The 27674-nt window shown below is 45.3% G+C and overlaps 20 non-coding genes and 2 pseudogenes across 20 annotated transcripts; all 22 read left to right on the top strand.

Moving 5' to 3' along the window:
• The first annotated feature begins 336 nt into the window (after positions 1-336).
• Positions 337-527, top strand: LOC141232206 (U2 spliceosomal RNA). Its single transcript, XR_012298464.1, has one exon. It is a non-coding gene; the product is annotated as a U2 spliceosomal RNA (small nuclear RNA).
• Positions 528-1642: 1115 nt separating this feature from the next.
• On the top strand, positions 1643-1833 carry LOC141232205 (U2 spliceosomal RNA). Its single transcript, XR_012298463.1, has one exon. It is a non-coding gene; the product is annotated as a U2 spliceosomal RNA (small nuclear RNA).
• Positions 1834-2948: 1115 nt separating this feature from the next.
• Positions 2949-3139, top strand: LOC141231744 (U2 spliceosomal RNA). Its single transcript, XR_012298055.1, has one exon. It is a non-coding gene; the product is annotated as a U2 spliceosomal RNA (small nuclear RNA).
• Positions 3140-4254: 1115 nt separating this feature from the next.
• Positions 4255-4445, top strand: LOC141232203 (U2 spliceosomal RNA). Its single transcript, XR_012298461.1, has one exon. It is a non-coding gene; the product is annotated as a U2 spliceosomal RNA (small nuclear RNA).
• A 1115-nt stretch (positions 4446-5560) lies between these two features.
• LOC141231710 (U2 spliceosomal RNA) lies at positions 5561-5751 on the top strand. The gene has a single exon (XR_012298021.1). It is a non-coding gene; the product is annotated as a U2 spliceosomal RNA (small nuclear RNA).
• A 1118-nt stretch (positions 5752-6869) lies between these two features.
• Positions 6870-7060, top strand: LOC141232202 (U2 spliceosomal RNA). Its single transcript, XR_012298460.1, has one exon. It is a non-coding gene; the product is annotated as a U2 spliceosomal RNA (small nuclear RNA).
• Positions 7061-8175: 1115 nt separating this feature from the next.
• Positions 8176-8366, top strand: LOC141232201 (U2 spliceosomal RNA). Its single transcript, XR_012298459.1, has one exon. It is a non-coding gene; the product is annotated as a U2 spliceosomal RNA (small nuclear RNA).
• Positions 8367-9481: 1115 nt separating this feature from the next.
• On the top strand, positions 9482-9672 carry LOC141232200 (U2 spliceosomal RNA). Its single transcript, XR_012298458.1, has one exon. It is a non-coding gene; the product is annotated as a U2 spliceosomal RNA (small nuclear RNA).
• Positions 9673-10787: 1115 nt separating this feature from the next.
• Positions 10788-10978, top strand: LOC141232198 (U2 spliceosomal RNA). Its single transcript, XR_012298457.1, has one exon. It is a non-coding gene; the product is annotated as a U2 spliceosomal RNA (small nuclear RNA).
• Positions 10979-12093: 1115 nt separating this feature from the next.
• LOC141231882 (U2 spliceosomal RNA) lies at positions 12094-12185 on the top strand (annotated as a pseudogene).
• A 793-nt stretch (positions 12186-12978) lies between these two features.
• LOC141231846 (U2 spliceosomal RNA) lies at positions 12979-13160 on the top strand. The gene has a single exon (XR_012298147.1). It is a non-coding gene; the product is annotated as a U2 spliceosomal RNA (small nuclear RNA).
• A 1115-nt stretch (positions 13161-14275) lies between these two features.
• LOC141231736 (U2 spliceosomal RNA) lies at positions 14276-14466 on the top strand. The gene has a single exon (XR_012298047.1). It is a non-coding gene; the product is annotated as a U2 spliceosomal RNA (small nuclear RNA).
• A 1115-nt stretch (positions 14467-15581) lies between these two features.
• LOC141231883 (U2 spliceosomal RNA) lies at positions 15582-15673 on the top strand (annotated as a pseudogene).
• A 793-nt stretch (positions 15674-16466) lies between these two features.
• On the top strand, positions 16467-16648 carry LOC141231845 (U2 spliceosomal RNA). The gene has a single exon (XR_012298146.1). It is a non-coding gene; the product is annotated as a U2 spliceosomal RNA (small nuclear RNA).
• A 1112-nt stretch (positions 16649-17760) lies between these two features.
• LOC141231918 (U2 spliceosomal RNA) lies at positions 17761-17951 on the top strand. Its single transcript, XR_012298188.1, has one exon. It is a non-coding gene; the product is annotated as a U2 spliceosomal RNA (small nuclear RNA).
• A 1115-nt stretch (positions 17952-19066) lies between these two features.
• LOC141232196 (U2 spliceosomal RNA) lies at positions 19067-19257 on the top strand. The gene has a single exon (XR_012298455.1). It is a non-coding gene; the product is annotated as a U2 spliceosomal RNA (small nuclear RNA).
• A 1115-nt stretch (positions 19258-20372) lies between these two features.
• On the top strand, positions 20373-20563 carry LOC141232195 (U2 spliceosomal RNA). Its single transcript, XR_012298454.1, has one exon. It is a non-coding gene; the product is annotated as a U2 spliceosomal RNA (small nuclear RNA).
• Positions 20564-21678: 1115 nt separating this feature from the next.
• LOC141232194 (U2 spliceosomal RNA) lies at positions 21679-21869 on the top strand. Its single transcript, XR_012298453.1, has one exon. It is a non-coding gene; the product is annotated as a U2 spliceosomal RNA (small nuclear RNA).
• A 1115-nt stretch (positions 21870-22984) lies between these two features.
• Positions 22985-23175, top strand: LOC141232193 (U2 spliceosomal RNA). The gene has a single exon (XR_012298452.1). It is a non-coding gene; the product is annotated as a U2 spliceosomal RNA (small nuclear RNA).
• Positions 23176-24290: 1115 nt separating this feature from the next.
• Positions 24291-24481, top strand: LOC141231709 (U2 spliceosomal RNA). The gene has a single exon (XR_012298020.1). It is a non-coding gene; the product is annotated as a U2 spliceosomal RNA (small nuclear RNA).
• Positions 24482-25596: 1115 nt separating this feature from the next.
• On the top strand, positions 25597-25787 carry LOC141232192 (U2 spliceosomal RNA). The gene has a single exon (XR_012298451.1). It is a non-coding gene; the product is annotated as a U2 spliceosomal RNA (small nuclear RNA).
• Positions 25788-26902: 1115 nt separating this feature from the next.
• LOC141232191 (U2 spliceosomal RNA) lies at positions 26903-27093 on the top strand. Its single transcript, XR_012298450.1, has one exon. It is a non-coding gene; the product is annotated as a U2 spliceosomal RNA (small nuclear RNA).
• The last annotated feature ends 581 nt before the right edge of the window (positions 27094-27674 follow it).

The raw sequence follows: 27674 nt of genomic DNA, 5'->3' as shown, positions 1-27674 counted from the left end.
CAGCAGCAGCAGGAGAGGTATGTAATCAGGAGCCCTCCTGCTAAGGGTAGACAGCTGCTCGTTCCACCCCACCCCCCGCCTTAATTGGTTCTCCTCCCTTCCAACGGTGTTGAGGCGGGTGGGAACAGCAGGGGGTGAAGGTGCTGTGTTTAAAGAGGTGGAGTTATGCAGATCTAAAACGCGTGGATTGCAGCAGCAGCAAGCCGAAAAGTGCAGGCATGTAAGGGATCTAGAGGTTGACAACATGTCTTCTTAACGGGAGTCCAGGAGCTCATCTCCACAAATGGACTTTTCAGGATCCTTGGGTGGCTCCGTAGTTTGAAACCAATTCTGGTTATCGCTTCTCGGCCTTTTGGCTAAGATCAAGTGTAGTATCTGTTCTTATCAGTTTAATATCTGATACGTCCCCTATCTGGGGACCATATATTAAATGGATTTTTAGAACAGGGAGATGGAAAAAGAGCTTGCTCTGTCCACTCCACGCATTGACCTGGTATTGCAGTATCTCCAGGACCGGTGCACCCCTTCTTTAATGCAGTTTCTAAAATCAGAAAGAATTGAATTCAATGTTTTTTGTTCATTTTGCTTGTTTGTCGGATTTTGGGATGGACTCTTTGGCTTTGCTTTTCTTCTCCTCATTGGATTTTTCATGTTCAAAGTTGCAGAAGCCAGATTACAAGCTCATTTTGGTTCAACTTCAGCAACTGTGCATTGCATTGCCATGTAATGTGATGCAATGCTATCTTTCTAGCTCTCCCTTTTTACTTCCTTTTGGATAAACAGACATATTAGGCAAGCATTTTGGAGCTTTCACCTAAATAACTACAGGTGGTGAGATAAGCTGCACAATATAATTGACCTTTCAGTATATTGTTGCACACACACCATCTATTTAGCAAATGCCCTTGTTATCAACAGCAGCCTTTTAAACTCACCTGAGCTAACAGGTATGTGCGCTGGTTACTCTGCTGCGCTTAAAATTTCTTTTTTGGTTTGCTACAATGCCTTTTCTGAAACGTTGTCTCCTTCTGCTGGAACACTGACTTCTTTCATTTAATGCCTGCAGACTATAAAAGAGAACCCAACCCAAAAAGTTTGGTTGATTAGTCTGTGGCATTCTGTTAAACTGTTGCTTATGGCGGTCTCTGTGAGCTTCTCAGCGACATTCAGCCAGCCAGGTATCCTGCCTGCAGTAGATGGAATGTGGCAATGGAACGCTGGCTGCGCGTGTCATAATAGGCTCTGAGCCTTTATATACCTGTGCACAGCAGCAGCCACCTTCAGTCTGCTGCTGGACAGCCAGCAGCAGCAGCAGCAGGAGAGGTATGTAATCAGGAGCCCTCCTGCTAAGGGTAGACAGCTGCTCGTTCCACCCCACCCCCCGCCTTAATTGGTTCTCCTCCCTTCCAACGGTGTTGAGGCGGGTGGGAACAGCAGGGGGTGAAGGTGCTGTGTTTAAAGAGGTGGAGTTATGCAGATCTAAAACGCGTGGATTGCAGCAGCAGCAAGCCGAAAAGTGCAGGCATGTAAGGGATCTAGAGGTTGACAACATGTCTTCTTAACGGGAGTCCAGGAGCTCATCTCCACAAATGGACTTTTCAGGATCCTTGGGTGGCTCCGTAGTTTGAAACCAATTCTGGTTATCGCTTCTCGGCCTTTTGGCTAAGATCAAGTGTAGTATCTGTTCTTATCAGTTTAATATCTGATACGTCCCCTATCTGGGGACCATATATTAAATGGATTTTTAGAACAGGGAGATGGAAAAAGAGCTTGCTCTGTCCACTCCACGCATTGACCTGGTATTGCAGTATCTCCAGGACCGGTGCACCCCTTCTTTAATGCAGTTTCTAAAATCAGAAAGAATTGAATTCAATGTTTTTTGTTCATTTTGCTTGTTTGTCGGATTTTGGGATGGACTCTTTGGCTTTGCTTTTCTTCTCCTCATTGGATTTTTCATGTTCAAAGTTGCAGAAGCCAGATTACAAGCTCATTTTGGTTCAACTTCAGCAACTGTGCATTGCATTGCCATGTAATGTGATGCAATGCTATCTTTCTAGCTCTCCCTTTTTACTTCCTTTTGGATAAACAGACATATTAGGCAAGCATTTTGGAGCTTTCACCTAAATAACTACAGGTGGTGAGATAAGCTGCACAATATAATTGACCTTTCAGTATATTGTTGCACACACACCATCTATTTAGCAAATGCCCTTGTTATCAACAGCAGCCTTTTAAACTCACCTGAGCTAACAGGTATGTGCGCTGGTTACTCTGCTGCGCTTAAAATTTCTTTTTTGGTTTGCTACAATGCCTTTTCTGAAACGTTGTCTCCTTCTGCTGGAACACTGACTTCTTTCATTTAATGCCTGCAGACTATAAAAGAGAACCCAACCCAAAAAGTTTGGTTGATTAGTCTGTGGCATTCTGTTAAACTGTTGCTTATGGCGGTCTCTGTGAGCTTCTCAGCGACATTCAGCCAGCCAGGTATCCTGCCTGCAGTAGATGGAATGTGGCAATGGAACGCTGGCTGCGCGTGTCATAATAGGCTCTGAGCCTTTATATACCTGTGCACAGCAGCAGCCACCTTCAGTCTGCTGCTGGACAGCCAGCAGCAGCAGCAGCAGGAGAGGTATGTAATCAGGAGCCCTCCTGCTAAGGGTAGACAGCTGCTCGTTCCACCCCACCCCCCGCCTTAATTGGTTCTCCTCCCTTCCAACGGTGTTGAGGCGGGTGGGAACAGCAGGGGGTGAAGGTGCTGTGTTTAAAGAGGTGGAGTTATGCAGATCTAAAACGCGTGGATTGCAGCAGCAGCAAGCCGAAAAGTGCAGGCATGTAAGGGATCTAGAGGTTGACAACATGTCTTCTTAACGGGAGTCCAGGAGCTCATCTCCACAAATGGACTTTTCAGGATCCTTGGGTGGCTCCGTAGTTTGAAACCAATTCTGGTTATCGCTTCTCGGCCTTTTGGCTAAGATCAAGTGTAGTATCTGTTCTTATCAGTTTAATATCTGATACGTCCCCTATCTGGGGACCATATATTAAATGGATTTTTAAAACAGGGAGATGGAAAAAGAGCTTGCTCTGTCCACTCCACACATTGACCTGGTATTGCAGTATCTCCAGGACCGGTGCACCCCTTCTTTAATGCAGTTTCTAAAATCAGAAAGAATTGAATTCAATGTTTTTTGTTCATTTTGCTTGTTTGTCGGATTTTGGGATGGACTCTTTGGCTTTGCTTTTCTTCTCCTCATTGGATTTTTCATGTTCAAAGTTGCAGAAGCCAGATTACAAGCTCATTTTGGTTCAACTTCAGCAACTGTGCATTGCATTGCCATGTAATGTGATGCAATGCTATCTTTCTAGCTCTCCCTTTTTACTTCCTTTTGGATAAACAGACATATTAGGCAAGCATTTTGGAGCTTTCACCTAAATAACTACAGGTGGTGAGATAAGCTGCACAATATAATTGACCTTTCAGTATATTGTTGCACACACACCATCTATTTAGCAAATGCCCTTGTTATCAACAGCAGCCTTTTAAACTCACCTGAGCTAACAGGTATGTGCGCTGGTTACTCTGCTGCGCTTAAAATTTCTTTTTTGGTTTGCTACAATGCCTTTTCTGAAACGTTGTCTCCTTCTGCTGGAACACTGACTTCTTTCATTTAATGCCTGCAGACTATAAAAGAGAACCCAACCCAAAAAGTTTGGTTGATTAGTCTGTGGCATTCTGTTAAACTGTTGCTTATGGCGGTCTCTGTGAGCTTCTCAGCGACATTCAGCCAGCCAGGTATCCTGCCTGCAGTAGATGGAATGTGGCAATGGAACGCTGGCTGCGCGTGTCATAATAGGCTCTGAGCCTTTATATACCTGTGCACAGCAGCAGCCACCTTCAGTCTGCTGCTGGACAGCCAGCAGCAGCAGCAGCAGGAGAGGTATGTAATCAGGAGCCCTCCTGCTAAGGGTAGACAGCTGTTCGTTCCACCCCACCCCCCGCCTTAATTGGTTCTCCTCCCTTCCAACGGTGTTGAGGCGGGTGGGAACAGCAGGGGGTGAAGGTGCTGTGTTTAAAGAGGTGGAGTTATGCAGATCTAAAACGCGTGGATTGCAGCAGCAGCAAGCCGAGAAGTGCAGGCATGTAAGGGATCTAGAGGTTGACAACATGTCTTCTTAACGGGAGTCCAGGAGCTCATCTCCACAAATGGACTTTTCAGGATCCTTGGGTGGCTCCGTAGTTTGAAACCAATTCTGGTTATCGCTTCTCGGCCTTTTGGCTAAGATCAAGTGTAGTATCTGTTCTTATCAGTTTAATATCTGATACGTCCCCTATCTGGGGACCATATATTAAATGGATTTTTAGAACAGGGAGATGGAAAAAGAGCTTGCTCTGTCCACTCCACGCATTGACCTGGTATTGCAGTATCTCCAGGACCGGTGCACCCCTTCTTTAATGCAGTTTCTAAAATCAGAAAGAATTGAATTCAATGTTTTTTGTTCATTTTGCTTGTTTGTCGGATTTTGGGATGGACTCTTTGGCTTTGCTTTTCTTCTCCTCATTGGATTTTTCATGTTCAAAGTTGCAGAAGCCAGATTACAAGCTCATTTTGGTTCAACTTCAGCAACTGTGCATTGCATTGCCATGTAATGTGATGCAATGCTATCTTTCTAGCTCTCCCTTTTTACTTCCTTTTGGATAAACAGACATATTAGGCAAGCATTTTGGAGCTTTCACCTAAATAACTACAGGTGGTGAGATAAGCTGCACAATATAATTGACCTTTCAGTATATTGTTGCACACACACCATCTATTTAGCAAATGCCCTTGTTATCAACAGCAGCCTTTTAAACTCACCTGAGCTAACAGGTATGTGCGCTGGTTACTCTGCTGCGCTTAAAATTTCTTTTTTGGTTTGCTACAATGCCTTTTCTGAAACGTTGTCCCCTTCTGCTGGAACACTGACTTCTTTCATTTAATGCCTGCAGACTATAAAAGAGAACCCAACCCAAAAAGTTTGGTTGATTAGTCTGTGGCATTCTGTTAAACTGTTGCTTATGGCGGTCTCTGTGAGCTTCTCAGCAACATTCAGCCAGCCAGGTATCCTGCCTGCAGTAGATGGAATGTGGCAATGGAACGCTGGCTGCGCGTGTCATAATAGGCTCTGAGCCTTTATATACCTGTGCACAGCAGCAGCCACCTTCAGTCTGCTGCTGGACAGCCAGCAGCAGCAGCAGCAGGAGAGGTATGTAATCAGGAGCCCTCCTGCTAAGGGTAGACAGCTGCTCGTTCCACCCCACCCCCCGCCTTAATTGGTTCTCCTCCCTTCCAACGGTGTTGAGGCGGGTGGGAACAGCAGGGGGTGAAGGTGCTGTGTTTAAAGAGGTGGAGTTATGCAGATCTAAAACGCGTGGATTGCAGCAGCAGCAAGCCGAAAAGTGCAGGCATGTAAGGGATCTAGAGGTTGACAACATGTCTTCTTAACGGGAGTCCAGGAGCTCATCTCCACAAATGGACTTTTCAGGATCCTTGGGTGGCTCCGTAGTTTGAAACCAATTCTGGTTATCGCTTCTCGGCCTTTTGGCTAAGATCAAGTGTAGTATCTGTTCTTATCAGTTTAATATCTGATACGTCCCCTATCTGGGGACCATATATTAAATGGATTTTTAGAACAGGGAGATGGAAAAAGAGCTTGCTCTGTCCACTCCACGCATTGACCTGGTATTGCAGTATCTCCAGGACTGGTGCACCCCTTCTTTAATGCAGTTTCTAAAATCAGAAAGAATTGAATTCAATGTTTTTTGTTCATTTTGCTTGTTTGTCGGATTTTGGGATGGACTCTTTGGCTTTGCTTTTCTTCTCCTCATTGGATTTTTCATGTTCAAAGTTGCAGAAGCCAGATTACAAGCTCATTTTGGTTTAACTTCAGCAACTGTGCATTGCATTGCCATGTAATGTGATGCAATGCTATCTTTCTAGCTCTCCCTTTTTACTTCCTTTTGGATAAACAGACATATTAGGCAAGCATTTTGGAGCTTTCACCTAAATAACTACAGGTGGTGAGATAAGCTGCACAATATAATTGACCTTTCAGTATATTGTTGCACACACACCATCTATTTAGCAAATGCCCTTGTTATCAACAGCAGCCTTTTAAACTCACCTGAGCTAACAGGTATGTGCGCTGGTTACTCTGCTGCGCTTAAAATTTCTTTTTTGGTTTGCTACAATGCCTTTTCTGAAACGTTGTCTCCTTCTGCTGGAACACTGATTTGTTTCATTTAATGCCTGCAGACTATAAAAGAGAACCCAACCCAAAAAGTTTGGTTGATTAGTCTGTGGCATTCTGTTAAACTGTTGCTTATGGCGGTCTCTGTGAGCTTCTCAGCGACATTCAGCCAGCCAGGTATCCTGCCTGCAGTAGATGGAATGTGGCAATGGAACGCTGGCTGCGCGTGTCATAATAGGCTCTGAGCCTTTATATACCTGTGCACAGCAGCAGCCACCTTCAGTCTGCTGCTGGACAGCCAGCAGCAGCAGCAGCAGCAGGAGAGGTATGTAATCAGGAGCCCTCCTGCTAAGGGTAGACAGCTGCTCGTTCCACCCCACCCCCCGCCTTAATTGGTTCTCCTCCCTTCCAACGGTGTTGAGGCGGGTGGGAACAGCAGGGGGTGAAGGTGCTGTGTTTAAAGAGGTGGAGTTATGCAGATCTAAAACGCGTGGATTGCAGCAGCAGCAAGCCGAAAAGTGCAGGCATGTAAGGGATCTAGAGGTTGACAACATGTCTTCATAACGGGAGTCCAGGAGCTCATCTCCACAAATGGACTTTTCAGGATCCTTGGGTGGCTCCGTAGTTTGAAACCAATTCTGGTTATCGCTTCTCGGCCTTTTGGCTAAGATCAAGTGTAGTATCTGTTCTTATCAGTTTAATATCTGATACGTCCCCTATCTGGGGACCATATATTAAATGGATTTTTAGAACAGGGAGATGGAAAAAGAGCTTGCTCTGTCCACTCCACGCATTGACCTGGTATTGCAGTATCTCCAGGACCGGTGCACCCCTTCTTTAATGCAGTTTCTAAAATCAGAAAGAATTGAATTCAATGTTTTTTGTTCATTTTGCTTGTTTGTCGGATTTTGGGATGGACTCTTTGGCTTTGCTTTTCTTCTCCTCATTGGATTTTTCATGTTCAAAGTTGCAGAAGCCAGATTACAAGCTCATTTTGGTTCAACTTCAGCAACTGTGCATTGCATTGCCATGTAATGTGATGCAATGCTATCTTTCTAGCTCTCCCTTTTTACTTCCTTTTGGATAAACAGACATATTAGGCAAGCATTTTGGAGCTTTCACCTAAATAACTACAGGTGGTGAGATAAGCTGCACAATATAATTGACCTTTCAGTATATTGTTGCACACACACCATCTATTTAGCAAATGCCCTTGTTATCAACAGCAGCCTTTTAAACTCACCTGAGCTAACAGGTATGTGCGCTGGTTACTCTGCTGCGCTTAAAATTTCTTTTTTGGTTTGCTACAATGCCTTTTCTGAAACGTTGTCTCCTTCTGCTGGAACACTGACTTCTTTCATTTAATGCCTGCAGACTATAAAAGAGAACCCAACCCAAAAAGTTTGGTTGATTAGTCTGTGGCATTCTGTTAAACTGTTGCTTATGGCGGTCTCTGTGAGCTTCTCAGCGACATTCAGCCAGCCAGGTATCCTGCCTGCAGTAGATGGAATGTGGCAATGGAACGCTGGCTGCGCGTGTCATAATAGGCTCTGAGCCTTTATATACCTGTGCACAGCAGCAGCCACCTTCAGTCTGCTGCTGGACAGCCAGCAGCAGCAGCAGCAGGAGAGGTATGTAATCAGGAGCCCTCCTGCTAAGGGTAGACAGCTGCTCGTTCCACCCCACCCCCCGCCTTAATTGGTTCTCCTCCCTTCCAACGGTGTTGAGGCGGGTGGGAACAGCAGGGGGTGAAGGTGCTGTGTTTAAAGAGGTGGAGTTATGCAGATCTAAAACGCGTGGATTGCAGCAGCAGCAAGCCGAAAAGTGCAGGCATGTAAGGGATCTAGAGGTTGACAACATGTCTTCTTAACGGGAGTCCAGGAGCTCATCTCCACAAATGGACTTTTCAGAATCCTTGGGTGGCTCCGTAGTTTGAAACCAATTCTGGTTATCGCTTCTCGGCCTTTTGGCTAAGATCAAGTGTAGTATCTGTTCTTATCAGTTTAATATCTGATACGTCCCCTATCTGGGGACCATATATTAAATGGATTTTTAGAACAGGGAGATGGAAAAAGAGCTTGCTCTGTCCACTCCACGCATTGACCTGGTATTGCAGTATCTCCAGGACCGGTGCACCCCTTCTTTAATGCAGTTTCTAAAATCAGAAAGAATTGAATTCAATGTTTTTTGTTCATTTTGCTTGTTTGTCGGATTTTGGGATGGACTCTTTGGCTTTGCTTTTCTTCTCCTCATTGGATTTTTCATGTTCAAAGTTGCAGAAGCCAGATTACAAGCTCATTTTGGTTCAACTTCAGCAACTGTGCATTGCATTGCCATGTAATGTGATGCAATGCTATCTTTCTAGCTCTCCCTTTTTACTTCCTTTTGGATAAACAGACATATTAGGCAAGCATTTTGGAGCTTTCACCTAAATAACTACAGGTGGTGAGATAAGCTGCACAATATAATTGACCTTTCAGTATATTGTTGCACACACACCATCTATTTAGCAAATGCCCTTGTTATCAACAGCAGCCTTTTAAACTCACCTGAGCTAACAGGTATGTGCGCTGGTTACTCTGCTGCGCTTAAAATTTCTTTTTTGGTTTGCTACAATGCCTTTTCTGAAACGTTGTCTCCTTCTGCTGGAACACTGACTTCTGTCATTTAATGCCTGCAGACTATAAAAGAGAACCCAACCCAAAAAGTTTGGTTGATTAGTCTGTGGCATTCTGTTAAACTGTTGCTTATGGCGGTCTCTGTGAGCTTCTCAGCGACATTCAGCCAGCCAGGTATCCTGCCTGCAGTAGATGGAATGTGGCAATGGAACGCTGGCTGCGCGTGTCATAATAGGCTCTGAGCCTTTATATACCTGTGCACAGCAGCAGCCACCTTCAGTCTGCTGCTGGACAGCCAGCAGCAGCAGCAGCAGGAGAGGTATGTAATCAGGAGCCCTCCTGCTAAGGGTAGACAGCTGCTCGTTCCACCCCACCCCCCGCCTTAATTGGTTCTCCTCCCTTCCAACGGTGTTGAGGCGGGTGGGAACAGCAGGGGGTGAAGGTGCTGTGTTTAAAGAGGTGGAGTTATGCAGATCTAAAACGCGTGGATTGCAGCAGCAGCAAGCCGAAAAGTGCAGGCATGTAAGGGATCTAGAGGTTGACAACATGTCTTCTTAACGGGAGTCCAGGAGCTCATCTCCACAAATGGACTTTTCAGGATCCTTGGGTGGCTCCGTAGTTTGAAACCAATTCTGGTTATCGCTTCTCGGCCTTTTGGCTAAGATCAAGTGTAGTATCTGTTCTTATCAGTTTAATATCTGATACGTCCCCTATCTGGGGACCATATATTAAATGGATTTTTAGAACAGGGAGATGGAAAAAGAGCTTGCTCTGTCCACTCCACGCATTGACCTGGTATTGCAGTATCTCCAGGACCGGTGCACCCCTTCTTTAATGCAGTTTCTAAAATCAGAAAGAATTGAATTCAATGTTTTTTGTTCATTTTGCTTGTTTGTCGGATTTTGGGATGGACTCTTTGGCTTTGCTTTTCTTCTCCTCATTGGATTTTTCATGTTCAAAGTTGCAGAAGCCAGATTACAAGCTCATTTTGGTTCAACTTCAGCAACTGTGCATTGCATTGCCATGTAATGTGATGCAATGCTATCTTTCTAGCTCTCCCTTTTTACTTCCTTTTGGATAAACAGACATATTAGGCAAGCATTTTGGAGCTTTCACCTAAATAACTACAGGTGGTGAGATAAGCTGCACAATATAATTGACCTTTCAGTATATTGTTGCACACACACCATCTATTTAGCAAATGCCCTTGTTATCAACAGCAGCCTTTTAAACTCACCTGAGCTAACAGGTATGTGCGCTGGTTACTCTGCTGCGCTTAAAATTTCTTTTTTGGTTTGCTACAATGCCTTTTCTGAAACGTTGTCTCCTTCTGCTGGAACACTGACTTCTTTCATTTAATGCCTGCAGACTATAAAAGAGAACCCAACCCAAAAAGTTTGGTTGATTAGTCTGTGGCATTCTGTTAAACTGTTGCTTATGGCGGTCTCTGTGAGCTTCTCAGCGACATTCAGCCAGCCAGGTATCCTGCCTGCAGTAGATGGAATGTGGCAATGGAACGCTGGCTGCGCGTGTCATAATAGGCTCTGAGCCTTTATATACCTGTGCACAGCAGCAGCCACCTTCAGTCTGCTGCTGGACAGCCAGCAGCAGCAGCAGCAGGAGAGGTATGTAATCAGGAGCCCTCCTGCTAAGGGTAGACAGCTGCTCGTTCCACCCCACCCCCCGCCTTAATTGGTTCTCCTCCCTTCCAACGGTGTTGAGGCGGGTGGGAACAGCAGGGGGTGAAGGTGCTGTGTTTAAAGAGGTGGAGTTATGCAGATCTAAAACGCGTGGATTGCAGCAGCAGCAAGCCGAAAAGTGCAGGCATGTAAGGGATCTAGAGGTTGACAACATGTCTTCTTAACGGGAGTCCAGGAGCTCATCTCCACAAATGGACTTTTCAGGATCCTTGGGTGGCTCCGTAGTTTGAAACCAATTCTGGTTATCGCTTCTCGGCCTTTTGGCTAAGATCAAGTGTAGTATCTGTTCTTATCAGTTTAATATCTGATACGTCCCCTATCTGGGGACCATATATTAAATGGATTTTTAGAACAGGGAGATGGAAAAAGAGCTTGCTCTGTCCACTCCACGCATTGACCTGGTATTGCAGTATCTCCAGGACCGGTGCACCCCTTCTTTAATGCAGTTTCTAAAATCAGAAAGAATTGAATTCAATGTTTTTTGTTCATTTTGCTTGTTTGTCGGATTTTGGGATGGACTCTTTGGCTTTGCTTTTCTTCTCCTCATTGGATTTTTCATGTTCAAAGTTGCAGAAGCCAGATTACAAGCTCATTTTGGTTCAACTTCAGCAACTGTGCATTGCATTGCCATGTAATGTGATGCAATGCTATCTTTCTAGCTCTCCCTTTTTACTTCCTTTTGGATAAACAGACATATTAGGCAAGCATTTTGGAGCTTTCACCTAAATAACTACAGGTGGTGAGATAAGCTGCACAATATAATTGACCTTTCAGTATATTGTTGCACACACACCATCTATTTAGCAAATGCCCTTGTTATCAACAGCAGCCTTTTAAACTCACCTGAGCTAACAGGTATGTGCGCTGGTTACTCTGCTGCGCTTAAAATTTCTTTTTTGGTTTGCTACAATGCCTTTTCTGAAACGTTGTCTCCTTCTGCTGGAACACTGACTTCTTTCATTTAATGCCTGCAGACTATAAAAGAGAACCCAACCCAAAAAGTTTGGTTGATTAGTCTGTGGCATTCTGTTAAACTGTTGCTTATGGCGGTCTCTGTGAGCTTCTCAGCGACATTCAGCCAGCCAGGTATCCTGCCTGCAGTAGATGGAATGTGGCAATGGAACGCTGGCTGCGCGTGTCATAATAGGCTCTGAGCCTTTATATACCTGTGCACAGCAGCAGCCACCTTCAGTCTGCTGCTGGACAGCCAGCAGCAGCAGCAGCAGGAGAGGTATGTAATCAGGAGCCCTCCTGCTAAGGGTAGACAGCTGCTCGTTCCACCCCACCCCCCGCCTTAATTGGTTCTCCTCCCTTCCAACAGTGTTGAGGCGGGTGGGAACAGCAGGGGGTGAAGGTGCTGTGTTTAAAGAGGTGGAGTTATGCAGATCTAAAACGCGTGGATTGCAGCAGCAGCAAGCCGAAAAGTGCAGGCATGTAAGGGATCTAGAGGTTGACAACATGTCTTCTTAACGGGAGTCCAGGAGCTCATCTCCACAAATGGACTTTTCAGGATCCTTGGGTGGCTCCGTAGTTTGAAACCAATTCTGGTTATCGCTTCTCGGCCTTTTGGCTAAGATCAAGTGTAGTATCTTTCGAAAAGGCGGTTTTGGATGTTGGCCGCCCTAGTAGATTGATACATTATGCACACTCGGGTTTAGGCGCTTGTTAGTACGCCAGGTGGCTAATATAGTCATCTGGTGGAAAGCATGGCCCCCCTGGATCGACTCCATTGGGCCGGGGAAGATCGAAAGCCCGAAGTGTGAAGTGCCCCAGGAGTGGTGACCCTGGGGTGCCTTAACTCACTGGGATTGGGAACCCCACTTGAGTTTATGTTACATTTGCACAAGCACTTCAAATTTTCTTTCTTCGCACAGACCCTTATTCCGGGCCTTCTGGCCTTAGGATGGGGAATTTTTCAATTCCCGGTCGAAGGTCCGGGCAGTATTATACTGTGAAACCTTCACTATTTATTTAATTTCTTTGTCACTGTGTGTCCACTTATTCACGTGTGTCACGTCCTACTAGGATTTTGTCGGGATGCGGTTCCCTTACGGGTTCCTCTCTTGGCAGGTCTAGGGGGGGAGTGTGTGGCCATCAGGTTCCGCTCCCCCCTGAACCCCCTGGCTCTCCTCTTTCGGGAGGAGAGCGTTGTTGGCTCCCCTCTTCCGGGAGGGGAGCACAGTCTTTGGCTCCCAGTGCCTTGCTCGGGTGAGAACTCGGGCAGGTGCTGGGGGTAAGATTGGGTCGCCTCTGGCTTCGGCTGGAGGTGGCTTTTTGTCCCTGTTCCTCGCTGTGGCCTTTTGGCTCGGAGGGACGGGGAATGGTTTGGGGGACCCTTCTCCTTTTGGAGAGGGTTTCAAGAAGACCAGCATCCTAGTGCACTTTTTTTGTGGCACTTGTCACTTTTTTAAGCGCACTCGGGTTTTGTACACGAATTCGGGCTTTCAAAAAAAAAAAAAAAAAATCTGTTCTTATCAGTTTAATATCTGATACGTCCCCTATCTGGGGACCATATATTAAATGGATTTTTAGAACAGGGAGATGGAAAAAGAGCTTGCTCTGTCCACTCCACGCATTGACCTGGTATTGCAGTATCTCCAGGACCGGTGCACCCCTTCTTTAATGCAGTTTCTAAAATCAGAAAGAATTGAATTCAATGTTTTTTGTTCATTTTGCTTGTTTGTCGGATTTTGGGATGGACTCTTTGGCTTTGCTTTTCTTCTCCTCATTGGATTTTTCATGTTCAAAGTTGCAGAAGCCAGATTACAAGCTCATTTTGGTTCAACTTCAGCAACTGTGCATTGCATTGCCATGTAATGTGATGCAATGCTATCTTTCTAGCTCTCCCTTTTTACTTCCTTTTGGATAAACAGACATATTAGGCAAGCATTTTGGAGCTTTCACCTAAATAACTACAGGTGGTGAGATAAGCTGCACAATATAATTGACCTTTCAGTATATTGTTGCACACACACCATCTATTTAGCAAATGCCCTTGTTATCAACAGCAGCCTTTTAAACTCACCTGAGCTAACAGGTATGTGCGCTGGTTACTCTGCTGCGCTTAAAATTTCTTTTTTGGTTTGCTACAATGCCTTTTCTGAAACGTTGTCTCCTTCTGCTGGAACACTGACTTCTTTCATTTAATGCCTGCAGACTATAAAAAAGAACCCAACCCAAAAAGTTTGGTTGATTAGTCTGTGGCATTCTGTTAAACTGTTGCTTATGGCGGTCTCTGTGAGCTTCTCAGCGACATTCAGCCAGCCAGGTATCCTGCCTGCAGTAGATGGAATGTGGCAATGGAACGCTGGCTGCGCGTGTCATAATAGGCTCTGAGCCTTTATATACCTGTGCACAGCAGCAGCCACCTTCAGTCTGCTGCTGGACAGCCAGCAGCAGCAGCAGCAGGAGAGGTATGTAATCAGGAGCCCTCCTGCTAAGGGTAGACAGCTGCTCGTTCCACCCCACCCCCCGCCTTAATTGGTTCTCCTCCCTTCCAACGGTGTTGAGGCGGGTGGGAACAGCAGGGGGTGAAGGTGCTGTGTTTAAAGAGGTGGAGTTATGCAGATCTAAAACGCGTGGATTGCAGCAGCAGCAAGCCGAAAAGTGCAGGCATGTAAGGGATCTAGAGGTTGACAACATGTCTTCTTAACGGGAGTCCAGGAGCTCATCTCCACAAATGGACTTTTCAGGATCCTTGGGTGGCTCCGTAGTTTGAAACCAATTCTGGTTATCGCTTCTCGGCCTTTTGGCTAAGATCAAGTGTAGTATCTGTTCTTATCAGTTTAATATCTGATACGTCCCCTATCTGGGGACCATATATTAAATGGATTTTTAGAACAGGGAGATGGAAAAAGAGCTTGCTCTGTCCACTCCACTCATTGACCTGGTATTGCAGTATCTCCAGGACCGGTGCACCCCTTCTTTAATGCAGTTTCTAAAATCAGAAAGAATTGAATTCAATGTTTTTTGTTCATTTTGCTTGTTTGTCGGATTTTGGGATGGACTCTTTGGCTTTGCTTTTCTTCTCCTCATTGGATTTTTCATGTTCAAAGTTGCAGAAGCCAGATTACAAGCTCATTTTGGTTCAACTTCAGCAACTGTGCATTGCATTGCCATGTAATGTGATGCAATGCTATCTTTCTAGCTCTCCCTTTTTACTTCCTTTTGGATAAACAGACATATTAGGCAAGCATTTTGGAGCTTTCACCTAAATAACTACAGGTGGTGAGATAAGCTGCACAATATAATTGACCTTTCAGTATATTGTTGCACACACACCATCTATTTAGCAAATGCCCTTGTTATCAACAGCAGCCTTTTAAACTCACCTGAGCTAACAGGTATGTGCGCTGGTTACTCTGCTGCGCTTAAAATTTCTTTTTTGGTTTGCTACAATGCCTTTTCTGAAACGTTGTCTCCTTCTGCTGGAACACTGACTTCTTTCATTTAATGCCTGCAGACTATAAAAGAGAACCCAACCCAAAAAGTTTGGTTGATTAGTCTGTGGCATTCTGTTAAACTGTTGCTTATGGCGGTCTCTGTGAGCTTCTCAGCGACATTCAGCCAGCCAGGTATCCTGCCTGCAGTAGATGGAATGTGGCAATGGAACGCTGGCTGCGCGTGTCATAATAGGCTCTGAGCCTTTATATACCTGTGCACAGCAGCAGCCACCTTCAGTCTGCTGCTGGACAGCCAGCAGCAGCAGCAGCAGGAGAGGTATGTAATCAGGAGCCCTCCTGCTAAGGGTAGACAGCTGCTCGTTCCACCCCACCCCCCGCCTTAATTGGTTCTCCTCCCTTCCAACGGTGTTGAGGCGGGTGGGAACAGCAGGGGGTGAAGGTGCTGTGTTTAAAGAGGTGGAGTTATGCAGATCTAAAACGCGTGGATTGCAGCAGCAGCAAGCCGAAAAGTGCAGGCATGTAAGGGATCTAGAGGTTGACAACATGTCTTCTTAACGGGAGTCCAGGAGCTCATCTCCACAAATGGACTTTTCAGGATCCTTGGGTGGCTCCGTAGTTTGAAACCAATTCTGGTTATCGCTTCTCGGCCTTTTGGCTAAGATCAAGTGTAGTATCTTTCGAAAAGGCGGTTTTGGATGTTGGCCGCCCTAGTAGATTGATACATTATGCACACTCGGGTTTAGGCGCTTGTTAGTACGCCAGGTGGCTAATATAGTCATCTGGTGGAAAGCATGGCCCCCCTGGATCGACGCCATTGGGCCGGGGAAGATCGAAAGCCCGAAGTGTGAAGTGCCCCAGGAGTGGTGACCCTGGGGTGCCTTAACTCACTGGGATTGGGAACCCCACTTGAGTTTATGGTACATTTGCACAAGCACTTCAAATTTTCTTTCTTCGCACACACCCTTATTCCGGGCCTTCTGGCCTTAGGATGGGGAATTTTTCAATTCCCGGTCGAAGGTCCGGGCAGTATTATACTGTGAAACCTTCACTATTTATTTAATTTCTTTGTCACTGTGTGTCCACTTATTCACGTGTGTCACGTCCTACTAGGATTTTGTCGGGATGCGGTTCCCTTACGGGTTCCTCTCTTGGCAGGTCTAGGGGGGGAGTGTGTGGCCATCAGGTTCCGCTCCCCCCTGAACCCCCTGGCTCTCCTCTTTCGGGAGGAGAGCGTTGTTGACTCCCCTCTTCCGGGAGGGGAGCACAGTCTTTGGCTCCCAGTGCCTTGCTCGGGTGAGAACTCGGGCAGGTGCTGGGGGTAAGATTGGGTCGCCTCTGGCTTCGGCTGGAGGTGGCTTTTTGTCCCTGTTCCTCGCTGTGGCCTTTTGGCTCGGAGGGACGGGGAATGGTTTGGGGGACCCTTCTCCTTTTGGAGAGGGTTTCAAGAAGACCAGCATCCTAGTGCACTTTTTTTGTGGCACTTGTCACTTTTTTAAGCGCACTCGGGTTTTGTACACGAATTCGGGCTTTCAAAAAAAAAAAAAAAAAATCTGTTCTTATCAGTTTAATATCTGATACGTCCCCTATCTGGGGACCATATATTAAATGGATTTTTAGAACAGGGAGATGGAAAAAGAGCTTGCTCTGTCCACTCCACGCATTGACCTGGTATTGCAGTATCTCCAGGACCGGTGCACCCCTTCTTTAATGCAGTTTCTAAAATCAGAAAGAATTGAATTCAATGTTTTTTGTTCATTTTGCTTGTTTGTCGGATTTTGGGATGGACTCTTTGGCTTTGCTTTTCTTCTCCTCATTGGATTTTTCATGTTCAAAGTTGCAGAAGCCAGATTACAAGCTCATTTTGGTTCAACTTCAGCAACTGTGCATTGCATTGCCATGTAATGTGATGCAATGCTATCTTTCTAGCTCTCCCTTTTTACTTCCTTTTGGATAAACAGACATATTAGGCAAGCATTTTGGAGCTTTCACCTAAATAACTACAGGTGGTGAGATAAGCTGCACAATATAATTGACCTTTCAGTATATTGTTGCACACACACCATCTATTTAGCAAATGCCCTTGTTATCAACAGCAGCCTTTTAAACTCACCTGAGCTAACAGGTATGTGCGCTGGTTACTCTGCTGCGCTTAAAATTTCTTTTTTGGTTTGCTACAATGCCTTTTCTGAAACGTTGTCTCCTTCTGCTGGAACACTGACTTCTTTCATTTAATGCCTGCAGACTATAAAAGAGAACCCAACCCAAAAAGTTTGGTTGATTAGTCTGTGGCATTCTGTTAAACTGTTGCTTATGGCGGTCTCTGTGAGCTTCTCAGCGACATTCAGCCAGCCAGGTATCCTGCCTGCAGTAGATGGAATGTGGCAATGGAACGCTGGCTGCGCGTGTCATAATAGGCTCTGAGCCTTTATATACCTGTGCACAGCAGCAGCCACCTTCAGTCTGCTGCTGGACAGCCAGCAGCAGCAGCAGGAGAGGTATGTAATCAGGAGCCCTCCTGCTAAGGGTAGACAGCTGCTCGTTCCACCCCACCCCCCGCCTTAATTGGTTCTCCTCCCTTCCAACGGTGTTGAGGCGGGTGGGAACAGCAGGGGGTGAAGGTGCTGTGTTTAAAGAGGTGGAGTTATGCAGATCTAAAACGCGTGGATTGCAGCAGCAGCAAGCAGAAAAGTGCAGGCATGTAAGGGATCTAGAGGTTGACAACATGTCTTCTTAACGGGAGTCCAGGAGCTCATCTCCACAAATGGACTTTTCAGGATCCTTGGGTGGCTCCGTAGTTTGAAACCAATTCTGGTTATCGCTTCTCGGCCTTTTGGCTAAGATCAAGTGTAGTATCTGTTCTTATCAGTTTAATATCTGATACGTCCCCTATCTGGGGACCATATATTAAATGGATTTTTAGAACAAGGAGATGGAAAAAGAGCTTGCTCTGTCCACTCCACGCATTGACCTGGTATTGCAGTATCTCCAGGACCGGTGCACCCCTTCTTTAATGCAGTTTCTAAAATCAGAAAGAATTGAATTCAATGTTTTTTGTTCATTTTGCTTGTTTGTCGGATTTTGGGATGGACTCTTTGGCTTTGCTTTTCTTCTCCTCATTGGATTTTTCATGTTCAAAGTTGCAGAAGCCAGATTACAAGCTCATTTTGGTTCAACTTCAGCAACTGTGCATTGCATTGCCATGTAATGTGATGCAATGCTATCTTTCTAGCTCTCCCTTTTTACTTCCTTTTGGATAAACAGACATATTAGGCAAGCATTTTGGAGCTTTCACCTAAATAACTACAGTTGGTGAGATAAGCTGCACAATATAATTGACCTTTCAGTATATTGTTGCACACACACCATCTATTTAGCAAATGCCCTTGTTATCAACAGCAGCCTTTTAAACTCACCTGAGCTAACAGGTATGTGCGCTGGTTACTCTGCTGCGCTTAAAATTTCTTTTTTGGTTTGCTACAATGCCTTTTCTGAAACGTTGTCTCCTTCTGCTGGAACACTGACTTCTTTCATTTAATGCCTGCAGACTATAAAAGAGAACCCAACCCAAAAAGTTTGGTTGATTAGTCTGTGGCATTCTGTTAAACTGTTGCTTATGGCGGTCTCTGTGAGCTTCTCAGCGACATTCAGCCAGCCAGGTATCCTGCCTGCAGTAGATGGAATGTGGCAATGGAACGCTGGCTGCGCGTGTCATAATAGGCTCTGAGCCTTTATATACCTGTGCACAGCAGCAGCCACCTTCAGTCTGCTGCTGGACAGCCAGCAGCAGCAGCAGCAGGAGAGGTATGTAATCAGGAGCCCTCCTGCTAAGGGTAGACAGCTGCTCGTTCCACCCCACCCCCCGCCTTAATTGGTTCTCCTCCCTTCCAACGGTGTTGAGGCGGGTGGGAACAGCAGGGGGTGAAGGTGCTGTGTTTAAAGAGGTGGAGTTATGAAGATCTAAAACGCGTGGATTGCAGCAGCAGCAAGCCGAAAAGTGCAGGCATGTAAGGGATCTAGAGGTTGACAACATGTCTTCTTAACGGGAGTCCAGGAGCTCATCTCCACAAATGGACTTTTCAGGATCCTTGGGTGGCTCCGTAGTTTGAAACCAATTCTGGTTATCGCTTCTCGGCCTTTTGGCTAAGATCAAGTGTAGTATCTGTTCTTATCAGTTTAATATCTGATACGTCCCCTATCTGGGGACCATATATTAAATGGATTTTTAGAACAGGGAGATGGAAAAAGAGCTTGCTCTGTCCACTCCACGCATTGACCTGGTATTGCAGTATCTCCAGGACCGGTGCACCCCTTCTTTAATGCAGTTTCTAAAATCAGAAAGAATTGAATTCAATGTTTTTTGTTCATTTTGCTTGTTTGTCGGATTTTGGGATGGACTCTTTGGCTTTGCTTTTCTTCTCCTCATTGGATTTTTCATGTTCAAAGTTGCAGAAGCCAGATTACAAGCTCATTTTGGTTCAACTTCAGCAACTGTGCATTGCATTGCCATGTAATGTGATGCAATGCTATCTTTCTAGCTCTCCCTTTTTACTTCCTTTTGGATAAACAGACATATTAGGCAAGCATTTTGGAGCTTTCACCTAAATAACTACAGGTGGTGAGATAAGCTGCACAATATAATTGACCTTTCAGTATATTGTTGCACACACACCATCTATTTAGCAAATGCCCTTGTTATCAACAGCAGCCTTTTAAACTCACCTGAGCTAACAGGTATGTGCGCTGGTTACTCTGCTGCGCTTAAAATTTCTTTTTTGGTTTGCTACAATGCCTTTTCTGAAACGTTGTCTCCTTCTGCTGGAACACTGACTTCTTTCATTTAATGCCTGCAGACTATAAAAGAGAACCCAACCCAAAAAGTTTGGTTGATTAGTCTGTGGCATTCTGTTAAACTGTTGCTTATGGCGGTCTCTGTGAGCTTCTCAGCGACATTCAGCCAGCCAGGTATCCTGCCTGCAGTAGATGGAATGTGGCAATGGAACGCTGGCTGCGCGTGTCATAATAGGCTCTGAGCCTTTATATACCTGTGCACAGCAGCAGCCACCTTCAGTCTGCTGCTGGACAGCCAGCAGCAGCAGCAGCAGGAGAGGTATGTAATCAGGAGCCCTCCTGCTAAGGGTAGACAGCTGCTCGTTCCACCCCACCCCCCGCCTTAATTGGTTCTCCTCCCTTCCAACGGTGTTGAGGCGGGTGGGAACAGCAGGGGGTGAAGGTGCTGTGTTTAAAGAGGTGGAGTTATGCAGATCTAAAACGCGTGGATTGCAGCAGCAGCAAGCCGAAAAGTGCAGGCATGTAAGGGATCTAGAGGTTGACAACATGTCTTCTTAACGGGAGTCCAGGAGCTCATCTCCACAAATGGACTTTTCAGGATCCTTGGGTGGCTCCGTAGTTTGAAACCAATTCTGGTTATCGCTTCTCGGCCTTTTGGCTAAGATCAAGTGTAGTATCTGTTCTTATCAGTTTAATATCTGATACGTCCCCTATCTGGGGACCATATATTAAATGGATTTTTAGAACAGGGAGATGGAAAAAGAGCTTGCTCTGTCCACTCCACGCATTGACCTGGTATTGCAGTATCTCCAGGACCGGTGCACCCCTTCTTTAATGCAGTTTCTAAAATCAGAAAGAATTGAATTCAATGTTTTTTGTTCATTTTGCTTGTTTGTCGGATTTTGGGATGGACTCTTTGGCTTTGCTTTTCTTCTCCTCATTGGATTTTTCATGTTCAAAGTTGCAGAAGCCAGATTACAAGCTCATTTTGGTTCAACTTCAGCAACTGTGCATTGCATTGCCATGTAATGTGATGCAATGCTATCTTTCTAGCTCTCCCTTTTTACTTCCTTTTGGATAAACAGACATATTAGGCAAGCATTTTGGAGCTTTCACCTAAATAACTACAGGTGGTGAGATAAGCTGCACAATATAATTGACCTTTCAGTATATTGTTGCACACACACCATCTATTTAGCAAATGCCCTTGTTATCAACAGCAGCCTTTTAAACTCACCTGAGCTAACAGGTATGTGCGCTGGTTACTCTGCTGCGCTTAAAATTTCTTTTTTGGTTTGCTACAATGCCTTTTCTGAAACGTTGTCTCCTTCTGCTGGAACACTGACTTCTTTCATTTAATGCCTGCAGACTATAAAAGAGAACCCAACCCAAAAAGTTTGGTTGATTAGTCTGTGGCATTCTGTTAAACTGTTGCTTATGGCGGTCTCTGTGAGCTTCTCAGCGACATTCAGCCAGCCAGGTATCCTGCCTGCAGTAGATGGAATGTGGCAATGGAACGCTGGCTGCGCGTGTCATAATAGGCTCTGAGCCTTTATATACCTGTGCACAGCAGCAGCCACCTTCAGTCTGCTGCTGGACAGCCAGCAGCAGCAGCAGCAGGAGAGGTATGTAATCAGGAGCCCTCCTGCTAAGGGTAGACAGCTGCTCGTTCCACCCCACCCCCCGCCTTAATTGGTTCTCCTCCCTTCCAACGGTGTTGAGGCGGGTGGGAACAGCAGGGGGTGAAGGTGCTGTGTTTAAAGAGGTGTAGTTATGCAGATCTAAAACGCGTGGATTGCAGCAGCAGCAAGCCGAAAAGTGCAGGCATGTAAGGGATCTAGAGGTTGACAACATGTCTTCTTAACGGGAGTCCAGGAGCTCATCTCCACAAATGGACTTTTCAGGATCCTTGGGTGGCTCCGTAGTTTGAAACCAATTCTGGTTATCGCTTCTCGGCCTTTTGGCTAAGATCAAGTGTAGTATCTGTTCTTATCAGTTTAATATCTGATACGTCCCCTATCTGGGGACCATATATTAAATGGATTTTTAGAACAGGGAGATGGAAAAAGAGCTTGCTCTGTCCACTCCACGCATTGACCTGGTATTGCAGTATCTCCAGGACCGGTGCACCCCTTCTTTAATGCAGTTTCTAAAATCAGAAAGAATTGAATTCAATGTTTTTTGTTCATTTTGCTTGTTTGTCGGATTTTGGGATGGACTCTTTGGCTTTGCTTTTCTTCTCCTCATTGGATTTTTCATGTTCAAAGTTGCAGAAGCCAGATTACAAGCTCATTTTGGTTCAACTTCAGCAACTGTGCATTGCATTGCCATGTAATGTGATGCAATGCTATCTTTCTAGCTCTCCCTTTTTACTTCCTTTTGGATAAACAGACATATTAGGCAAGCATTTTGGAGCTTTCACCTAAATAACTACAGGTGGTGAGATAAGCTGCACAATATAATTGACCTTTCAGTATATTGTTGCACACACACCATCTATTTAGCAAATGCCCTTGTTATCAACAGCAGCCTTTTAAACTCACCTGAGCTAACAGGTATGTGCGCTGGTTACTCTGCTGCGCTTAAAATTTCTTTTTTGGTTTGCTACAATGCCTTTTCTGAAACGTTGTCTCCTTCTGCTGGAACACTGACTTCTTTCATTTAATGCCTGCAGACTATAAAAGAGAACCCAACCCAAAAAGTTTGGTTGATTAGTCTGTGGCATTCTGTTAAACTGTTGCTTATGGCGGTCTCTGTGAGCTTCTCAGCGACATTCAGCCAGCCAGGTATCCTGCCTGCAGTAGATGGAATGTGGCAATGGAACGCTGGCTGCGCGTGTCATAATAGGCTCTGAGCCTTTATATACCTGTGCACAGCAGCAGCCACCTTCAGTCTGCTGCTGGACAGCCAGCAGCAGCAGCAGCAGGAGAGGTATGTAATCAGGAGCCCTCCTGCTAAGGGTAGACAGCTGCTCGTTCCACCCCACCCCCCGCCTTAATTGGTTCTCCTCCCTTCCAACGGTGTTGAGGCGGGTGGGAACAGCAGGGGGCGAAGGTGCTGTGTTTAAAGAGGTGGAGTTATGCAGATCTAAAACGCGTGGATTGCAGCAGCAGCAAGCCGAAAAGTGCAGGCATGTAAGGGATCTAGAGGTTGACAACATGTCTTCTTAACGGGAGTCCAGGAGCTCATCTCCACAAATGGACTTTTCAGGATCCTTGGGTGGCTCCGTAGTTTGAAACCAATTCTGGTTATCGCTTCTCGGCCTTTTGGCTAAGATCAAGTGTAGTATCTGTTCTTATCAGTTTAATATCTGATACGTCCCCTATCTGGGGACCATATATTAAATGGATTTTTAGAACAGGGAGATGGAAAAAGAGCTTGCTCTGTCCACTCCACGCATTGACCTGGTATTGCAGTATCTCCAGGACCGGTGCACCCCTTCTTTAATGCAGTTTCTAAAATCAGAAAGAATTGAATTCAATGTTTTTTGTTCATTTTGCTTGTTTGTCGGATTTTGGGATGGACTCTTTGGCTTTGCTTTTCTTCTCCTCATTGGATTTTTCATGTTCAAAGTTGCAGAAGCCAGATTACAAGCTCATTTTGGTTCAACTTCAGCAACTGTGCATTGCATTGCCATGTAATGTGATGCAATGCTATCTTTCTAGCTCTCCCTTTTTACTTCCTTTTGGATAAACAGACATATTAGGCAAGCATTTTGGAGCTTTCACCTAAATAACTACAGGTGGTGAGATAAGCTGCACAATATAATTGACCTTTCAGTATATTGTTGCACACACACCATCTATTTAGCAAATGCCCTTGTTATCAACAGCAGCCTTTTAAACTCACCTGAGCTAACAGGTATGTGCGCTGGTTACTCTGCTGCGCTTAAAATTTCTTTTTTGGTTTGCTACAATGCCTTTTCTGAAACGTTGTCTCCTTCTGCTGGAACACTGACTTCTTTCATTTAATGCCTGCAGACTATAAAAGAGAACCCAACCCAAAAAGTTTGGTTGATTAGTCTGTGGCATTCTGTTAAACTGTTGCTTATGGCGGTCTCTGTGAGCTTCTCAGCGACATTCAGCCAGCCAGGTATCCTGCCTGCAGTAGATGGAATGTGGCAATGGAACGCTGGCTGCGCGTGTCATAATAGGCTCTGAGCCTTTATATACCTGTGCACAGCAGCAGCCACCTTCAGTCTGCTGCTGGACAGCCAGCAGCAGCAGCAGCAGGAGAGGTATGTAATCAGGAGCCCTCCTGCTAAGGGTAGACAGCTGCTCGTTCCACCCCACCCCCCGCCTTAATTGGTTCTCCTCCCTTCCAACGGTGTTGAGGCGGGTGGGAACAGCAGGGGGTGAAGGTGCTGTGTTTAAAGAGGTGGAGTTATGCAGATCTAAAACGCGTGGATTGCAGCAGCAGCAAGCCGAAAAGTGCAGGCATGTAAGGGATCTAGAGGTTGACAACATGTCTTCTTAACGGGAGTCCAGGAGCTCATCTCCACAAATGGACTTTTCAGGATCCTTGGGTGGCTCCGTAGTTTGAAACCAATTCTGGTTATCGCTTCTCGGCCTTTTGGCTAAGATCAAGTGTAGTATCTGTTCTTATCAGTTTAATATCTGATACGTCCCCTATCTGGGGACCATATATTAAATGGATTTTTAGAACAGGGAGATGGAAAAAGAGCTTGCTCTGTCCACTCCACGCATTGACCTGGTATTGCAGTATCTCCAGGACTGGTGCACCCCTTCTTTAATGCAGTTTCTAAAATCAGAAAGAATTGAATTCAATGTTTTTTGTTCATTTTGCTTGTTTGTCGGATTTTGGGATGGACTCTTTGGCTTTGCTTTTCTTCTCCTCATTGGATTTTTCATGTTCAAAGTTGCAGAAGCCAGATTACAAGCTCATTTTGGTTCAACTTCAGCAACTGTGCATTGCATTGCCATGTAATGTGATGCAATGCTATCTTTCTAGCTCTCCCTTTTTACTTCCTTTTGGATAAACAGACATATTAGGCAAGCATTTTGGAGCTTTCACCTAAATAACTACAGGTGGTGAGATAAGCTGCACAATATAATTGACCTTTCAGTATATTGTTGCACACACACCATCTATTTAGCAAATGCCCTTGTTATCAACAGCAGCCTTTTAAACTCACCTGAGCTAACAGGTATGTGCGCTGGTTACTCTGCTGCGCTTAAAATTTCTTTTTTGGTTTGCTACAATGCCTTTTCTGAAACGTTGTCTCCTTCTGCTGGAACACTGACTTCTTTCATTTAATGCCTGCAGACTATAAAAGAGAACCCAACCCAAAAAGTTTGGTTGATTAGTCTGTGGCATTCTGTTAAACTGTTGCTTATGGCGGTCTCTGTGAGCTTCTCAGCGACATTCAGCCAGCCAGGTATCCTGCCTGCAGTAGATGGAATGTGGCAATGGAACGCTGGCTGCGCGTGTCATAATAGGCTCTGAGCCTTTATATACCTGTGCACAGCAGCAGCCACCTTCAGTCTGCTGCTGGACAGCCAGCAGCAGCAGCAGCAGGAGAGGTATGTAATCAGGAGCCCTCCTGCTAAGGGTAGACAGCTGCTCGTTCCACCCCACCCCCCGCCTTAATTGGTTCTCCTCCCTTCCAACGGTGTTGAGGCGGGTGGGAACAGCAGGGGGTGAAGGTGCTGTGTTTAAAGAGGTGGAGTTATGCAGATCTAAAACGCGTGGATTGCAGCAGCAGCAAGCCGAAAAGTGCAGGCATGTAAGGGATCTAGAGGTTGACAACATGTCTTCTTAACGGGAGTCCAGGAGCTCATCTCCACAAATGGACTTTTCAGGATCCTTGGGTGGCTCCGTAGTTTGAAACCAATTCTGGTTATCGCTTCTCGGCCTTTTGGCTAAGATCAAGTGTAGTATCTGTTCTTATCAGTTTAATATCTGATACGTCCCCTATCTGGGGACCATATATTAAATGGATTTTTAGAACAGGGAGATGGAAAAAGAGCTTGCTCTGTCCACTCCACGCATTGACCTGGTATTGCAGTATCTCCAGGACCGGTGCACCCCTTCTTTAATGCAGTTTCTAAAATCAGAAAGAATTGAATTCAATGTTTTTTGTTCATTTTGCTTGTTTGTCGGATTTTGGGATGGACTCTTTGGCTTTGCTTTTCTTCTCCTCATTGGATTTTTCATGTTCAAAGTTGCAGAAGCCAGATTACAAGCTCATTTTGGTTCAACTTCAGCAACTGTGCATTGCATTGCCATGTAATGTGATGCAATGCTATCTTTCTAGCTCTCCCTTTTTACTTCCTTTTGGATAAACAGACATATTAGGCAAGCATTTTGGAGCTTTCACCTAAATAACTACAGGTGGTGAGATAAGCTGCACAATATAATTGACCTTTCAGTATATTGTTGCACACACACCATCTATTTAGCAAATGCCCTTGTTATCAACAGCAGCCTTTTAAACTCACCTGAGCTAACAGGTATGTGCGCTGGTTACTCTGCTGCGCTTAAAATTTCTTTTTTGGTTTGCTACAATGCCTTTTCTGAAACGTTGTCTCCTTCTGCTGGAACACTGACTTCTTTCATTTAATGCCTGCAGACTATAAAAGAGAACCCAACCCAAAAAGTTTGGTTGATTAGTCTGTGGCATTCTGTTAAACTGTTGCTTATGGCGGTCTCTGTGAGCTTCTCAGCGACATTCAGCCAGCCAGGTATCCTGCCTGCAGTAGATGGAATGTGGCAATGGAACGCTAGCTGCGCGTGTCATAATAGGCTCTGAGCCTTTATATACCTGTGCACAGCAGCAGCCACCTTCAGTCTGCTGCTGGACAGCCAGCAGCAGCAGCAGCAGGAGAGGTATGTAATCAGGAGCCCTCCTGCTAAGGGTAGACAGCTGCTCGTTCCACCCCACCCCCCGCCTTAATTGGTTCTCCTCCCTTCCAACGGTGTTGAGGCGGGTGGGAACAGCAGGGGGTGAAGGTGCTGTGTTTAAAGAGGTGGAGTTATGCAGATCTAAAACGCGTGGATTGCAGCAGCAGCAAGCCGAAAAGTGCAGGCATGTAAGGGATCTAGAGGTTGACAACATGTCTTCTTAACGGGAGTCCAGGAGCTCATCTCCACAAATGGACTTTTCAGGATCCTTGGGTGGCTCCGTAGTTTGAAACCAATTCTGGTTATCGCTTCTCGGCCTTTTGGCTAAGATCAAGTGTAGTATCTGTTCTTATCAGTTTAATATCTGATACGTCCCCTATCTGGGGACCATATATTAAATGGATTTTTAGAACAGGGAGATGGAAAAAGAGCTTGCTCTGTCCACTCCACGCATTGACCTGGTATTGCAGTATCTCCAGGACCGGTGCACCCCTTCTTTAATGCAGTTTCTAAAATCAGAAAGAATTGAATTCAATGTTTTTTGTTCATTTTGCTTGTTTGTCGGATTTTGGGATGGACTCTTTGGCTTTGCTTTTCTTCTCCTCATTGGATTTTTCATGTTCAAAGTTGCAGAAGCCAGATTACAAGCTCATTTTGGTTCAACTTCAGCAACTGTGCATTGCATTGCCATGTAATGTGATGCAATGCTATCTTTCTAGCTCTCCCTTTTTACTTCCTTTTGGATAAACAGACATATTAGGCAAGCATTTTGGAGCTTTCACCTAAATAACTACAGGTGGTGAGATAAGCTGCACAATATAATTGACCTTTCAGTATATTGTTGCACACACACCATCTATTTAGCAAATGCCCTTGTTATCAACAGCAGCCTTTTAAACTCACCTGAGCTAACAGGTATGTGCGCTGGTTACTCTGCTGCGCTTAAAATTTCTTTTTTGGTTTGCTACAATGCCTTTTCTGAAACGTTGTCTCCTTCTGCTGGAACACTGACTTCTTTCATTTAATGCCTGCAGACTATAAAAGAGAACCCAACCCAAAAAGTTTGGTTGATTAGT

This window comes from Phyllobates terribilis, unplaced genomic scaffold (genome assembly GCF_046119375.1).
Source record: "Phyllobates terribilis strain yellow unplaced genomic scaffold, ASM4611937v1 Scaffold_538__1_contigs__length_1162401, whole genome shotgun sequence".
Lineage (NCBI taxonomy): Eukaryota > Metazoa > Chordata > Amphibia > Anura > Dendrobatidae > Phyllobates > Phyllobates terribilis.
Note: the sequence above shows the minus strand (reverse complement) of the source record. Positions and strands in the feature narration are given on the sequence as shown.